This window comes from Xiphophorus couchianus, chromosome 5 (genome assembly GCF_001444195.1).
Source record: "Xiphophorus couchianus chromosome 5, X_couchianus-1.0, whole genome shotgun sequence".
NCBI classification, from domain to species: Eukaryota; Metazoa; Chordata; class Actinopteri; order Cyprinodontiformes; family Poeciliidae; genus Xiphophorus; species Xiphophorus couchianus.
Window position 1 is genome coordinate 12604110 of NC_040232.1, and position 15557 is coordinate 12619666.

Consider the following 15557-nt stretch of genomic DNA (forward strand, 5'->3'; position numbering starts at 1 on the left):
TTCTAAAGGTTCCCTGTGTTTCTGACTGTGTGTGTGTGTGCGTGTATAAAACTGTGGGCGCGTTCATGTTTACAGCATTCAAGCCAAGGCTTTTTTTCCACAGTGAAGCCAGAGTTCAACGACTGAGTTGTTCCAAAAGCAGTCTGGGTCAAATGGACAGCTTTGGCTCAACTCCTACAGTGGGAGCTTTTAAGGCTTTTAGGGCCTTCCACAGCAGCAGTGTGCAAATCTTGCAGACTGTGAGGGGGAGAAGGGGCCGAATAAAAAGGGTAACAAAACAAAACAAGACAAGGTGGGAAAAGCATACTGCACTTGAGTACAGGAAGCACACACTGATGGGTGAGGAGAGTGGGAGGGGGGTTGTATTAGGACACAGGTGGGTGCTCGAGCACAGAGGTGTGTGAAATGTGAATACAAAAACACGCTGACATATACACACAATATCCAGACATCACTCTTCAGTGTTTTCCACTGTTTGGTCACTGCATTGACCCAAGACTCTTATTCAATATTCGTGGTACGGCAGAGTGCACTGAGTCATAGCAAAAAAAAAGCGAAATCACTTCAGATGTGGAGAGGGTCTCAGAGGATTAGAAACAGGTCCAGTTATTCTTGTCATGACATCACGGCAAAACTACACACTTGAAAGCAAATAAAACATGTACAAATTAAACCTTTGAAGAATTTTTTCAAAGTTAGTAGCTACCATGTAAACGTCTGACACATTTCACCCACAACACACTTATAATTTTAAACTAGAACAAAAGGTGATGGTTCTTTTCACCACTGATTGGTCGGAATTTGCCTCCAGCTAACAGAGATATAAGATGCCATAGCAAGCAGCTGCCACCAGTCTGTGCTGTTACACCACTCATGCATTTGTGCCGCTGACCGACTTAACAAACCGGGCCAGTCAATGACGGCAGCATACACTAAAATGCAGGGATTTCATGATGAGTGATTTAACAGTGAATGATAACTAGGCCGTGTGTCATTACTGTTGCTTTCTTTGACCCACAAACACCAGCCGTTTTCAGGTCGCAGCAGCAGTAGGAGCGTCTTACGTAATGTAATCGAAAAGCCGTTTGATGAGTCCATGCCTGTCCCTGGCTTTCATGATCTGTGAAAGATGTGATAGATTTCTCTGCTGCCCCAGCTTGTGCATACTATGTGCACTGTGGCAAATGCTTGTTGCACACAGTGTGTGAAAACTAGTTCACACTTTATTTTCAGTTGATGGCACATTCGTCGCTGGATTCTTTCTCTAGTTGCATCATGTTTCTTCCCTAATAATACAAGAGCTGTAAAAATCTGCTTCTGAAAGAACTACAGTGCAATTTAGTTATCCTCTATTTCTATCTGAGATTTTGACTTAACCATGTAGTCTTCCTCTGCCTTCCAAATTTATTCTCACCCCTTGAACTTTTACACATTTTGTCCAGTTAAAATCTCAGACTTTATTTACTGGGATTTTTATTTGATGGACCAACATAAAATTCTACATAACTGTGAAACATAAGACAAATGATCCAAATACGTTTAAGGCAACTATTGGGTATTTTTCTAGTAAAAATAAAAATAAGTGATTTTTATCTATTCAGCATTTTTTTTCTGGATTAAAATGTTCTCCTCTACTTTTAAGCCATGATTTAATGTTACAAAGCAATCTCTGATCAGCATTACTTGCCCAAAAACTTTCACAAATTCTTCATTGCAAAATAGCAGATTGGATGCAGGGAGTCTGTAAACATCAAGACTCACCAGAAATTCAGTATTTGACTACATCATTCTAACACATAAACATGCTTCTTAGGGGGGCACGTGAATACAATGGGTTTTATTTGGGGGCTTCAGGGGAGAAGGGGTTGAGTACAAATGCATGCTGCAGTTATTTATTTATTTTTTTAAACTTGAAGCTCATATAAATTCTGTGCTACTTTTTGTTGGCATATCACATACGATCCCACCAGAACACAATGACATTTGTGGTTGTAACAAGAAAAAATGCGAAAAGATTTAAGGGATATATATATTTTTCCAATCTTGGTGACCTGTTTTGCTTGCCTGTATCTGCCCAGTAGAAGTAATTAAAGACCCAGCAGATTTGTGTCTGAAAGAAAGTGTGAAAACCGGAAAGCTAACGCAGATTTAATAGAAGATCCTGTATGTTTATGCAGAAACGTGTGAGCAGATATACTGTAAATTCCTCCCTGATTTTTGTTTAATAAAGTGGCACCCACTATGAAGCCCTTTTTTTCCGTACTTTGAAACTCTCAGAGAAGTCCCATGGGAACCCTTCACAGCAGCCTTTGAAGGCTTTTTATGTTAAATGGCTGAACTGACTGTTCTGCGAGAGTCAATTAGAAGGAAATTCATATCCGTGTGTTGTGTCTGGACATCCTCTTGCAGGTTTCAGCTGGTGGCGGATGTGATTCAGGGCAAAGCTGCAGATTATTTAGGTCAGCGAAGTGCTTTCTCGTACCATTTTCACACCATGAGGCAAACTATTTCTGCACTGAATTGCACGCCGATGGCCCAGATAATTTGTGATGTCTAACCCCTAACCACGGCAGCCCAGTGGAACGAGGCTTACTTTGGTTTGGCTTCACTCAGCATGTGTGAAACACTCTTCTTAGGGCTTCTGTCAACTGAACTCAACATCAAGGCAAGTGGGTGTGCAGGGCAGCAGAATGGGCTGCAGACATACATCTTTAAGCCCAGTTAAAGTGGAATAGCACACTAAGGGCCATCCATAACACTGACATGATGGCCCACAAATATAATCTCCTCACACAAATTTCCTCGAGCAGCACCGTCTCTTCTTACACCGTCACTTAAGTGTGAAGTGTCTGACGATCATATGCTCACCCGCAGTGTAATTTTCTAGAGAAAACATTTCAACAGCTAAAATAAGTTTGTAAACATGTTTACTCTTTGGAAATCTATTTGCAGCGTCTGATCCAACTTTTTTCCAGATTTTTAGGGAAGTTATTTTGCGGGTCAAGCCAGCAGCAGGGGATCACAACAGCACAACACTGTTCTGAATAAACAACTCGTGCTTGTTTACAACTTGTGGGAGTTATGCATGGCTAATATCTAGATAGCAACACAAAGTAATAGTGATTATTAAGCATTTTAGGGGGACACATGATAGATACACAAAATGGCTGCAAAATAAAACTGAGCTCTGAGATGTGAACTTTTGCCCCACACTTAAGACTGGAAGGGTCCCTGGTGGAATAAGACTTATTCAACTAGTGTATCCCTTTCCACAACTATACTTATAAAGTAATTATACAAAAATCCATCAAAAATCACAAAAGAAACAAACATTAACATGAGTCTGTTCTCACTTTAATCTTATTGTGAAGTAAAATTATGGACAGGATAACGAAGATACTTTTAGAATATAAAGAAATCTCAGAATATTGAGACTGCATGATCTGGTTTTACTACAAGAGCATCTTCCTCTGGGCTTTATATGACCTCTCCTTAAAAATAAAGAGAGTGAATACATCCTCCACCCTCACCACCAATATGCTGTAAGACAGCACAATGTTATCTTGAAGGCCTATTTGGATTGCAATAATTATTTTCCAAGTTTTATAAGCTGGCACTGTGTGTCCATGCAATAATCAGTGAGTTGGATGGAGACCCAATTTTGTGGATACCTACACCTGATATATATTAGCCAACATGCTAAAGGTCACAGAGGGTTCACAGATGAGATCCAGGGGATGGAGAAGATGGGACTCTAAAAAGAATGAAATGCAGATTTATGGCAACTGATCTCTTCATCACAATATTTACCAATAATATCAATATTGAATGTTTTCCTAATAGTGTGCAGTTGTGATATCTAACATGAAAAAGTATACATTGAATCCTGATCTTTCATGTTACAAACACAAATTTCAAAGTGTTCTCTGGGGGCCTCCTAAGTGACAAACAAATGGTGGTGCATAATTGTGAAGTTGAATTCAGGGCAGACCCAGAAGAAAAACTGAGGTTTCAAAAGAGTTGAGACTGGTGCAGAGGTTGACCCCCGACCCTGACCCCGACCCCCACAGGACAACGACTTCAAACATGCAGTCAGATATACAAAGCATACTCACATTTTAGAATGGCCTACTCAAAGTCCAAAACAAAATCCAGTTTATAACTTGAAAATGAATTTCAAATATTTTGCAAAAACGATTGTGAACATTCTTGATGTGCAAAACTGAATACTTATGTTTGCATTTGGAACATAGAAAAATACCTTAGAATTATATCAATATAATTATTGGAAACCTTTTTTAAGTTAAAAATATAGAGCATAGCTTTCCCTTTCTGAAATTAAGCCAGCATAAACTATTTTCACTGAGTGCAATCTTATAAAATGAGCATCCAGGATAAGTTGTCACAGCTCTGAGTTTGGTTAGTCTCAGCTAATTTCTGAAGTTTTAGGCTGACTCAACAATACGTTCAAGTTATGTAGAGGCCAAACTACTTTTCATATGAACACCTTATCTGTTAAATGTGTTTGGGGAAGCAGTCATGCAATGCTGTATAATCAATTTGGACTTGATCAGATACAACTAGGACTGATGAGTGCCATTCCTTTCAATTAAAATGGGACTCTCGTTGTAATCCACACCAGTCCTGATTAATGTATACCCTAGTTTGACTTATTTCTGCTAGCTCAAAGCTCATTGTAACACAAGGTATCATTTATTTTTCAGTTTTTATTTTACGATCTTTTGGCACTAATATAACCTTTATTGACTGGTTTCTAGACAGGAAATGGGCTGAGAGCAAAGGGAGACAGACATGTAGCAAAGGTCTCAAGATTGGGAATTGAGCAGAGGACAGCCGAATTGAGGACGATATAGCCTCTGTACATGAGGCGGCCACTCTACCGCTATACACTTGTTATTTCTGAGAAAGTTATTTCCTCAGAAATAACTTACAACCTTACAGAGACAGCACATTTGGGAAAACAGAGATGCTACTAAATGTCTGGGAGACCTTGAAGATGCAAGATAATAAGCTTGTGTTATTGTTAGTGTTAGTTAGTGCTAGTGTTAGTGTTATTGTTAAACACTGGAACCCCTGAACACTCTAATTGAGTAAATAATGCTTACTCAATCAAAATTATATTATTGCTTTATTTTCTTTTTGACAAAGCATTTTTGTCACAAGCCGGGAGCTGCTTAGATACAAACCATCATGCCATCCAATAAAGATTCCGGGGTGGAGGAACGTTTATCAGGGAGAATTTTTGTTCTCCACACCATCATTACTTAAAATTACAACATTAATCTGTGTAGCTGCTTACTCAATGCAAACAACTTAAAACTGGCCTTAAACTCTTAAACTGCTATTTTTCAAACTTCTTACATCAACTAACTCTACTGCTGTGCTAATGTTAGCTTGTACATGAGTTGTCACGCCAGGTGCAAATTAATTTTCAGCTTGAATCATTTCTATTTCTTTCTCCATAAAAATGTTTTGCAAGAACACATTTTATTTAAAGAACTTTATGTTTGAAATATAATGTTCTCTTCTGTTTCTTGTGTAAAGTTGCTCTGTCTTTCTGGCACTAAAATGGAGCATTCCCGACATTTCTTCACATCTGGTTTCTAGACAGATGTCTAGATGGCTACACAACCATAAGTTTAGGGTTGTGTAGCTGAGTAATTTTCTTTTTGTTTGGCAACTAATGTTGTCCCTTTAGTATTTTGTTTAAGTCACAATTGTTAACAGCATTCACACATCTCGGATAAGTTTACTTTCTGCAAAATAAAATAAATATAAAAAACTATAATTTACCAATGCAACATTTGCCTTAGTAGTATTATTATTTAAATAATTATTTCAGCGAGGGGATTATAAAGGCAGATAGCTTTCTTGGCCTCTTCATTTAGCATAAATCCAGATTAGTTGGAGGCTGACTCTAATGGCTACTTTAAGAAAAGCATGGACCAAAATAGATGCCAACCATCTTTGAAAAAAATGCCAGTCTCAAAAACATCACAGAGATTTATGAAAACACATATTTTCATAAGTCTTTAGACTTCAGCCATGCTGACATTTGTTGGTTATGTACATAGATGTCTTTTAGCTATCGAGACAAGAGGCAACAAGACACCACCGATCTTCTTCTGTATGCCAAATACTGAAAACAGTGCATGTAAACCTTTTTCTGAACAGAAAAGAAAAACAGTCTAAAAATCAGCTAAATAGAATTCACCTAGAATTGCTTTATTGTAGCTTTTCCCATTGCTTTACTTTTATACTACTGTTACTTCCATCTTATTTGCTTTTTTATTTGCTGTGTCATATTGGCTCACCACCTCCAAACTTCACTTCTTGTGTACATAATTCTCAACCTCTCTGTAAATAACCACTGAAGACAAATGTGAATGATTTATGAAGGTTCATGGAATAAACCAAACCAGTCAAACCAGGTAATCTGGATTTATACCTAATGGAGACGTTACAATGTCTGCCATAGGTTGGATTTTAGCTGGATATAATCTGATCACAGTTTCACTTCAATATTCCTTTACGAAGTTACATCAATATTTACTTTAGTAATAAAAGGGGAACAATTATTGCATTTTGTTGCATCTTTTATTAAATGCTTTAACAATGGATGAGACCAACTGATTAGATCATTTCTAGGATTAGAATGTTAACACTGCTCCGTAAAAATAGCAAAGAACTGGAGTAACGTCTGATCATTCTGCATGCAGCATCAGATCACAGTTTCTGAGAAGCATCTCAGATTATTGGAATAGCTTATTTCTTTCATAGCCTCTGATTTTAGCCTTTATGTAAAAAGTGAACATGCGGACTGTCTTTTGAACTTCTAGCAAATAAAAACCCATTGAAAATTGGAATCGACAAGAAGGGTGTTTGCATAAATGCCAATTAGAGCAAGAGCCAAAAAAATTCTGCAGCCACAGCAGAGTCCTGTGGAAACAGCTAAATTATCTCAACCAAAACTACATTTGAGATAGAATTTCAGAATACCAAACTATTTCCTGCAAGGACTATACAGTTTAGGGTTTACACCCACTATTGAAAATTCCCCTTTACAGTCTGTAATAACCACTCTGCGGGTCAACTAATTGCTCAGAAATGAATGGCAAGTTTAGAAAGTAGCTGATCTGATGATGACTCAAATGGAGACCTGCCCAGCCGGAATAAATCCACAGCTAATTAGACCTGTTCCAAAAGGTCACCTAACTAACAGCAGCAGGTGGAAAAGAGCAGCAATATAATAATTATAATCTTCTCGACACTAATAGTCCATCTGATGGAGCTGGAATAGAGGCTAATAAATGGGGGGGAAAAAAAGAACAAAAAAATACTTTGCAGGCTGACATTTATTTTCATCCCCCAACACACAAACCAGAGACCAATGACAATTTCAAAGACACACTTGATTAGATTTTTTACAGAAACTGAGGGTTTTGCAAATAGCTGGTGAAGACAGTGAAGTGTGCAAGCACCATACGGCACATGATGTGTCACTCCTGAATTAAGAGCTTGCTGTGCTGCCCTTTGAAAAAATGTATTAATGAAGGCTTAAGTGCAATCCCATGTTTCAGTGGTTGTAACAGCAAAATCAGCCCATCTTCACACATCTGTGGGTTTGGAAGGCCGACAGGAAACAAATAGAAAATCTGAATTCACACATCTGTGAAGGAGATGCTTTCTGGTGCTGCTCTGGATTCATCTGAATAGTGTTTTTGTTTAAAATTTCACATACTTCAACCTAAATAGCCAATGGAGGCTGTACAATAATGAAAAAGGGTAAAATGATCCCAGTTGCATTTATATGCAACCCTCTCTTCAATTAATCACGCAAAAAATAATAAAACTCGTTTAATTCATTCATTGTTCATTTATTCAGTGGATAAAAGATTTTATCCATTTATAAACAACAAATTCTCTTGTTGTTTGTTCTATAAAATCACTTGAGCCAATTTCTCCATAACAATTCCCCATTGATGTCCCTTTTTATCATTCACACACTGCTTTTTAAGTGTGTATACATTTTAATGTGATCTAATGTAATTTAATTGAATCTAATCGTTGAGTAATTCCCTTTAGAGGGTGAAATAAATACAAACTCACACAGAGGCCAAGTTTCTTCAGATATTTTTCAAAATGGGAAAGACAAGAGAACATGTAATTATTAAGGCAATGTTTTACGAGTTAAGAAATGATATACAAAACAGTTATCCTTACATATCTATAATGAAAGCAATAAAACACATAGTTTAAAATGAACCAAGGTAAACAAGATGGGCATTTAATGGTCATCAAACTTCAATACCAATAATCCAAGTCTTTTTACAAGGAGCTAAAAAAATCTCATGAGACCATGTGATTTTAACATACTGCTGTATTTCTCATCAAGAGAAGCCTGTCTTGCACATGACATCCAGTTAATGTGAAGAACCAACAACAGCTAGTATATATGACATGAAGCTTAGAAGTGAGTGTTTTATGTGATTAGGTAAATGATTAGGACTGAACTGGATAATTCCTCACAGGATAGAGATTTTTTTAAAACACATTGTTGATGTAATGTATGAAACCTTTGTGATAAACAAAAGTGGATTCTTTGTATCAAGAAAATATTGCTAATATTGTCTGTTTTTACACTTAATTAAAGGGATGTCAATAATTATAACACATTAAATCTATTCAAAGTTTATACTTATTCAAATAAATTACATTTACTACCCAAAGCAGTTCAAATCTGTGTTCACCGCCCTGCCCAAGTTAAATGGGGACCAATTGGAGAATAGCTACAACAGAAGGGTTTACATGGCAACAAATTATGTGCAGTGAAATGACAAAGCTTACATCATGAAGAGGTGCCATGTCTTAGTGAAACAAGTTAAGTTCTGCTTAACACCACAGTGACAAGAAAAAGCAATGACGCCTGCTCTCCTGAGAAGTAGCTGCTATTGTGTGCTTGGAGCGGGCCTGCAGACATGGAAATATGGTGACAATTGTGAAGTATCACTTCATAGGTGCAACAAATTACTCAGTGATGTCCTACTTTTAAAGACATATTGGACTCTGCTGTGCTGGGGGCCAAGAGAGCGACTGACTGAGGAGATGAAGCAAGTGGAATAGAAGTGTCTTCAGCACAGAGGTGAGGTGAAAAATACAAAAGGATGAGAGAGTATGAAGAGGAAAGAGAGGCAGATGTGGAGAATTATGGGATGTGAATGAGGGCAGATGAGATGTAAGAGGAAAGAAGAACTTCTAAAGAAGAGAAACTTTAGCTTTATTCCAATTAATCCTTAATAAACAGAACATCTAATCTCCTTTCATCGTTAACATAAAATTCTCTGAATGATTACATTCCACTGCTTACACTGCAAACACAAAGCCTGGAGGTTTTCTCATTAGGAAATGGCAAAATTTTGAATAAGTAACACCTGACATTTTTCTTTTAGAGGTAACTGAGACAGAGCTTTAATATAGACTGAATAAATAAAGAAAGGTGGCAGAAAGTCACCACTGTGGAAACAGAAGAGAGACCAAGATGACCTGACACCTGCTTATTTCTTGCTTTTGACGAGGTCGCAAATGTTAGGCTGATATTGGATTCCCACGAGCGCTGAATGGGAATGCTGGGGAAGAACAAGAACGGCCGCACAAAGACTGCAACAGGCGTCCTAATGAAGTCCCTCAGTCCCACCACTAAAGTGACCCACTTCTCTTTTCTCTTCTCTCTCTCTTTCTTCCCCCCTCTAACTAAAACAGATGCCCTAAATTCTCAATGGGGGGAAGGGGGGGATATGCATAAATTTAATTAAAATGAGTAAAAGCAACAGCATAGATGCTGAAATCCACTCGTTTCCAGACCGAACCATTAGTTTTCAGGCTGGCTTGGAACCCTGTGATTGCAAAGTCTGATGGGGTCAATCTTCATTCCAGGAAGAAAATGTCACAATGAAAATGCTAAATTACAATAACACCAATGAACTTTCACTTTAAAGGACAAGACTGGATTAAAAAGATGTTTTAACTCTACGTGCGTATTAATGTGCAGTTTTATCCTGGTTTAAAATTTCCTTCAGGGTTTTTATAGGCTTTCCAAGATTTATTAAAAAATGTAGATGTTCATAAAGCAAAATCATATATAACATTTAAAAGGTAAACCTATTGTGCATTTAGTTGAAGTATATTATTAATAGGTGGTTGAGTATTTTTGTATTTTTGAATTAAATAACTTATTTAATAGAGTTAAATAACTCAGTGTCTTGGAAAACTAAAATATCACATATGATCAATAAAGAGAACCATTATTATTTATTTAACATGACTGTATTCAAATTTTCGGTATTAAAATGTAAAAAATTTTATGAATGCTATCAAAGCAGCATGAAAATATTCATTCATACTGCCAATCAGAATAGAGATAGGTTTGAGTGTCCTAGAGGTGAATGCATTTTGGTACAAAATGTGTGCACTGACCCGTGATTAAAAGTCAGTGTCCTTGTGAATATATTGGTTGAAGCTGATAAGAGTGTCATTCTCCACAGTGTAACAAGTCCTTCACAAGCACGAATTGAAAAGCCACAAAGAAATGAAGAAATCATCACTGCAAAAGAAATTTAAAAAGTCAAATTACATTTTGCAAATTCATTTATAAATGATACATTTTGATACTGATGGTACTAAACCTGGAGTATTTTGTTATAATGACCATTTGTACAATTTGAGGGACAAAAGAAGAAGCGTGCCAACGTGGGAACATCATGCAATCTGAAGAAGATGAGGGCGGCAGCGCGATGCTGCAAAGGGTCTAAGGCAACAGCTCTTCCAAGGCTCTTGTTTTGGATATAAAATACACAACTTGTGGCAGTTCGCGTTTGATATTTTTAATTAACTGAATGCATCCTTGACAACAAGTAATGAATAACATTACAGATTATGTGGTGATTAATTACAATAAGTCACTACCAAAATGGTAATTACTTTTTGATAAGTACAAGAAATTAGGTTCACTTTCAACCACCTTGCCTAAAGCTATTATTCACTCCCAGCCTCAATGACAAATACCTTTGTATGTTGATACATTGGTTTCTAAAGGTTTTTCTACAATTTCACACTTTGCTGATAAGCTGCGAGATTTTTTCTCCTCTGATGGAATTCTCTCTTTTCACATCAGGAAGGACGAGCAGATTACTCCTGTCACAGCTCCTGTAGATGCACGACTGTGCATGTGTGCAAGCACACACGTGTTTGTTTCTGCTCGGTATCTGCTGTCATCCTGCTGGTGAAAAACGAGGTGCATATAAGTCATCCAGTGAGAGGTAGTCACTAATAGGATAGAGGCTGCTCCCTCTCCGATACCGAAGAACTGACAGACACACAACTTGTGCACACATAGGCTGTCAGAAACACATGCACATAAAACACATACTTGCACACACACCTACAGGAGTGAGCTATGGCCTTATTACCTACCTTTCTTTTTTTTCTAGCTCGGGTCCTCCCATAAAACCACAACGTTGTTCCTATGCTGTAACTTCTTTTACACTCCATCCATCCATCGCTGTTTTACACACTACCAATTAAATCTGTTAGAATTTAGCATTTTAATATAATTAAAACATGTTCACTGGCCAACATTCACTTTAGTAAATAAGTTAAATTCCAACAAAGTTTTAAAACCCTCAGCTAAATTTATAAAATTCTAAGCATTAAGATCACTATGATGGGTTTGTCATCTCTATTTGTCAAGAGGGTAACTTTAGCAGTGGGACTGAGAGACTCAAAAATAATTGATTTGGGATTAAAAATACAAAATAGCAAAACAGTATAATTACTATCACACTATCACACACTTGTTAAAAAGTATTAAACTTTTCAACAAGTGTGTATAAAGTTTTTAAATTGCAAGCTCAAATAACCCTTACATTTATACGAGCGAACGTCTGGATCACTGATGTATATGACAGAATAAAGATGAGAGTAGATGGCTAGAAGAATTGTAAACCATGATGGGTTTCACAAAGATGTGATGGGTTTAGTGAACTTTATGCTGGACAAGCCTATTCCTCAAGCCAGACTTTTTTTTTCCTGAGAAATACAACTCAGACGGAGGCAAAGTATCACGTTCGAAGAGTTCACTCTGGTATGTCGGGTGAGAATACGGCTGAAACAAGTGATGACAAGGGCACCACTTCAAAACTTAATCTGCTATGATACTCTCTTAATTCATGTTTGAAATTATAATTGTTTTTAGTACATCTTCAGCACTTGTAAACATCCATCCATTCATTAACTAACATGCTTATCTTTGCGCAAAAAGGGCTTGTCCTCATCTCCAGCGGTCAAAGAATAAAAGGCAGGGTCACTCATAACATCTCAACCCACTTACAAAAGTAAGTAATTTCAATCATGCACATAATTTATTGTTTTCTGCTGGATAATGCACACTGTCTATTCCATACCAAAGTCAACCAGAGCTATAACTGTTTGGGGAGAATCTTTAGCTTAGCACAGTGAGTATAGACAACGGCTGACTGTTTTGATAGGATTTGTGATAAAAAATTGCCAATAATGTTGTTAGAATTTAATCAGTATTTAATACTACAATTACAACTTTCTAATCAAAATCTAAATCTTTATATTGGCTAAAATTTTATCTTCTCACAAATGTCTTTTTTAAAGTGTATTCCACCTCGCAATTTTATCACACTGCTTTTCTCCTCCTACTTCACTCCTTTCTTCCTCACCTCTCATTATATTATCTTCTCCCTCGTTTGACACAATGTTCTCTCCCCACCTCCTTGAAGCACCTGACACATCCAACCTGAACATTACAAAAACATCTCTCACATCTCTTTTCCCCAACTGCACCTATTGCGCTTGCTCTGATCTCGTATATCCCCCCTACCGTTCTTCCTACTTTCTGTCCCAATCCACTCTAACCTAACCCATCGCTCTCCTTTCTCTCCATATGCCTTGAAACTTTCATCATACCACACTCTTGCTTGATCTATTAATCTCTATTCTCACATACTCTCCCCCGTCTCCCTTGGCTCCTTTCCTTTTACCCTCCCTCATTCTTTCTCACCCCATTTTCTCCACCTCTCCCAACACTTGGCACCTGCTGGTGACGTTGTCTAGACTGGCAAGGAAACGAGGATGGTGAAAGGGAGGAGGCGGATGGGAGACAACACAAATAACCGGGCACAGAAACATGGGGGAATAAAAAGACATGCACTCTGATAAAGAGAGATCCTTCATACAAAAGATAAAGTGACACGGAGAAGTGAGTAGGACACCACAAGAGCTGCAGTTGTAAGAGGGTTCATGATATGAAAACAGAGCTGACAATGTTTAGATGAAAAACACCTTCATTTTGTTTCTTCTTGAGTTGTCACTATTCTGTTTTTTTTTAGCTCTAAATTGCTGGCCTTCTTCCACGGAAAACAGCAGTAATCATTTTCTAAGGATCCCAGCTTCACATTCGCAAAATACCTCCCTCCACAAATCTGTTTTTCTTTTCTCCACAAGATCCAACAAACCTACCCTCTTCACAAACTGGATCAAAGCCATGGGCCATGAGCTGAAGGGACTCTCTCAAGTTCTTCCTAACATAAATGAAATTAGCACAATCGGCGCTGTCATGTTGTGAATAATGACGGCAGTAGAAGAGAAAGGACAGCAGAAGAGAGGAGAAACAAATGCTTCAACTGTGTGATGAGGGAAGCGAGGACGAGCAGATGCTAGATTACATCTTTATGTGGCACTTACACACACAGGTTTGCTTGACGCCGCGTGTCTGTGTGCGTGTTTGACAGGAGGAGGTGTCCTGTCTGTCTGTAGCAGGATGTGATAATTAACCTTTCTCCTGCTGAGCGATGCTATTAAAGCCAGACTGTAAGCAGGTTTTATAAAGAACACGTCACATTACACAGTTTAAGTTGTTTTGAGGTGCTCTACAGTGAAAAAGCAATTGTTGGCCCTGTTCACGCAGGCGGCAGTTTTCCGATTCGTGTTAGTCATTTCATTTATTGGATGTAGTGCCTTGCAAAAGTATTTACACGTTTTTATGTGTCTGGATCTTTTGTACCATTCTAACCAAAACGTCCTTTGTGCACTTTAGGGATTTCATGTGGGCCGATACAAAGTAATGCATAATTGTGAAATGGAAGAATAAGGATACATGGTTTTTAATGTTTTTTTATGCAGTGAAAGATTAAGCTACAGCTTTAATGCTGCAATATACAGTACAGACCAAAAGTTTGGACACACCTTTTAATTCAATGAGTTTCCTTTATTTTCATGACTATTGACATTGTAGATTCACACTGAAGGCATCAAAACTCTGAATAACACATGTGGAAATATGCACTAAACAAAAAAGTGTAAAACAACTGAAAATACCCCTTATATTGTAGTTTCTTCAAAGTAGCAACCTTTTGCTGTGATTACTGCTTTGCACACACTCTGCATTTTCTTGATGAGCTTCAAGAGGTAGTCACCTGAAATGGTTTTCACTTCATAGGTGTGCCCTGTCAGGTTAATAAGTGGAGTTTCTTGCCTTATAAATAGTCATGAAAATAAAGAAAACCCATTGAATTAGAAGGTGTGTCCAAACTTTTGGTCTGCACTCTATATAACTTTCATAAAGAATATATTTGCTTCATATTTGTTAAAACTGTCACCATGTTGTGACAGTATAGTTTGAGAGAGATAATCGGTGTAGAGATCAATCTCCTCCACCTCCTCCCTGTGCTGCTATTGTTATTTGAAGAAATGCACCGCTCCTGACCAAAGCAACCAATCAGATCCAGGAGGTGGGTCTTAGTGTTGTCAATCAAACTCTCATTCTCTGCTAAATTTGCTAATGGTAGAGAAACAACTTACCTGTTATAAGAACAGTGTTTATCTGCCTTCATCAGCGCCATTTTAACTAGACTGAACCATAACCGTCTAATCCATTATTCAAGCATCGGTCAACATATGATCTGGTGATGAATGCATCTTTTTTCTGTGCCTTTTACCAACCATCATAAGTGAATAAAGCCACAAGATTGACTAGCAGCTACAGTTTCATCTGAGATGACCAGGTTGCTTACTTGTGAAAGCGCCACTTAACATAAAGGGAAGTAATCACTTGTCCACCGAATCCATTCAAAACTAAACTTTTGCAATTTACAAGAATTTTGGTCATTAAAACTGCGAGAATGTAACCTTGGAAGAGTCATATCACTGGAAAATAACAGTGCCTGACCAAAAAAAGTGTTTCAACCTGGACTTTACCAAGCAAACAGTTTGAGTCTCCCATTGGATAATTGCTACAAAGGTGATTATTTTTCAGTTGGCAACAAGTTATTAAATTGCATTACATCTATTAAGTCCTTTTATGAAGGGTCATATTTGGTACCAGGCAAAGGAAACACCAACATACAATCTAAAAACTCCTATAAATGGGCTATGAACTGTCCATGGAATTACTCAAATCTGAAAGAAAAGTGGGGAACTATCTTCTTCAAGAAAGAATTGTGGCTGGAAAATAG

The 15557-nt window shown here is 37.6% G+C and overlaps 1 protein-coding gene across 21 annotated transcripts in view; it reads right to left on the reverse strand.

The window, feature by feature from the left end:
* Positions 1 to 15557, reverse strand: part of ptprdb (protein tyrosine phosphatase receptor type Db) — a 253880-nt gene that overhangs the window by 137126 nt on the left and 101197 nt on the right. The gene's annotated exons all lie outside the window — the stretch shown is intronic.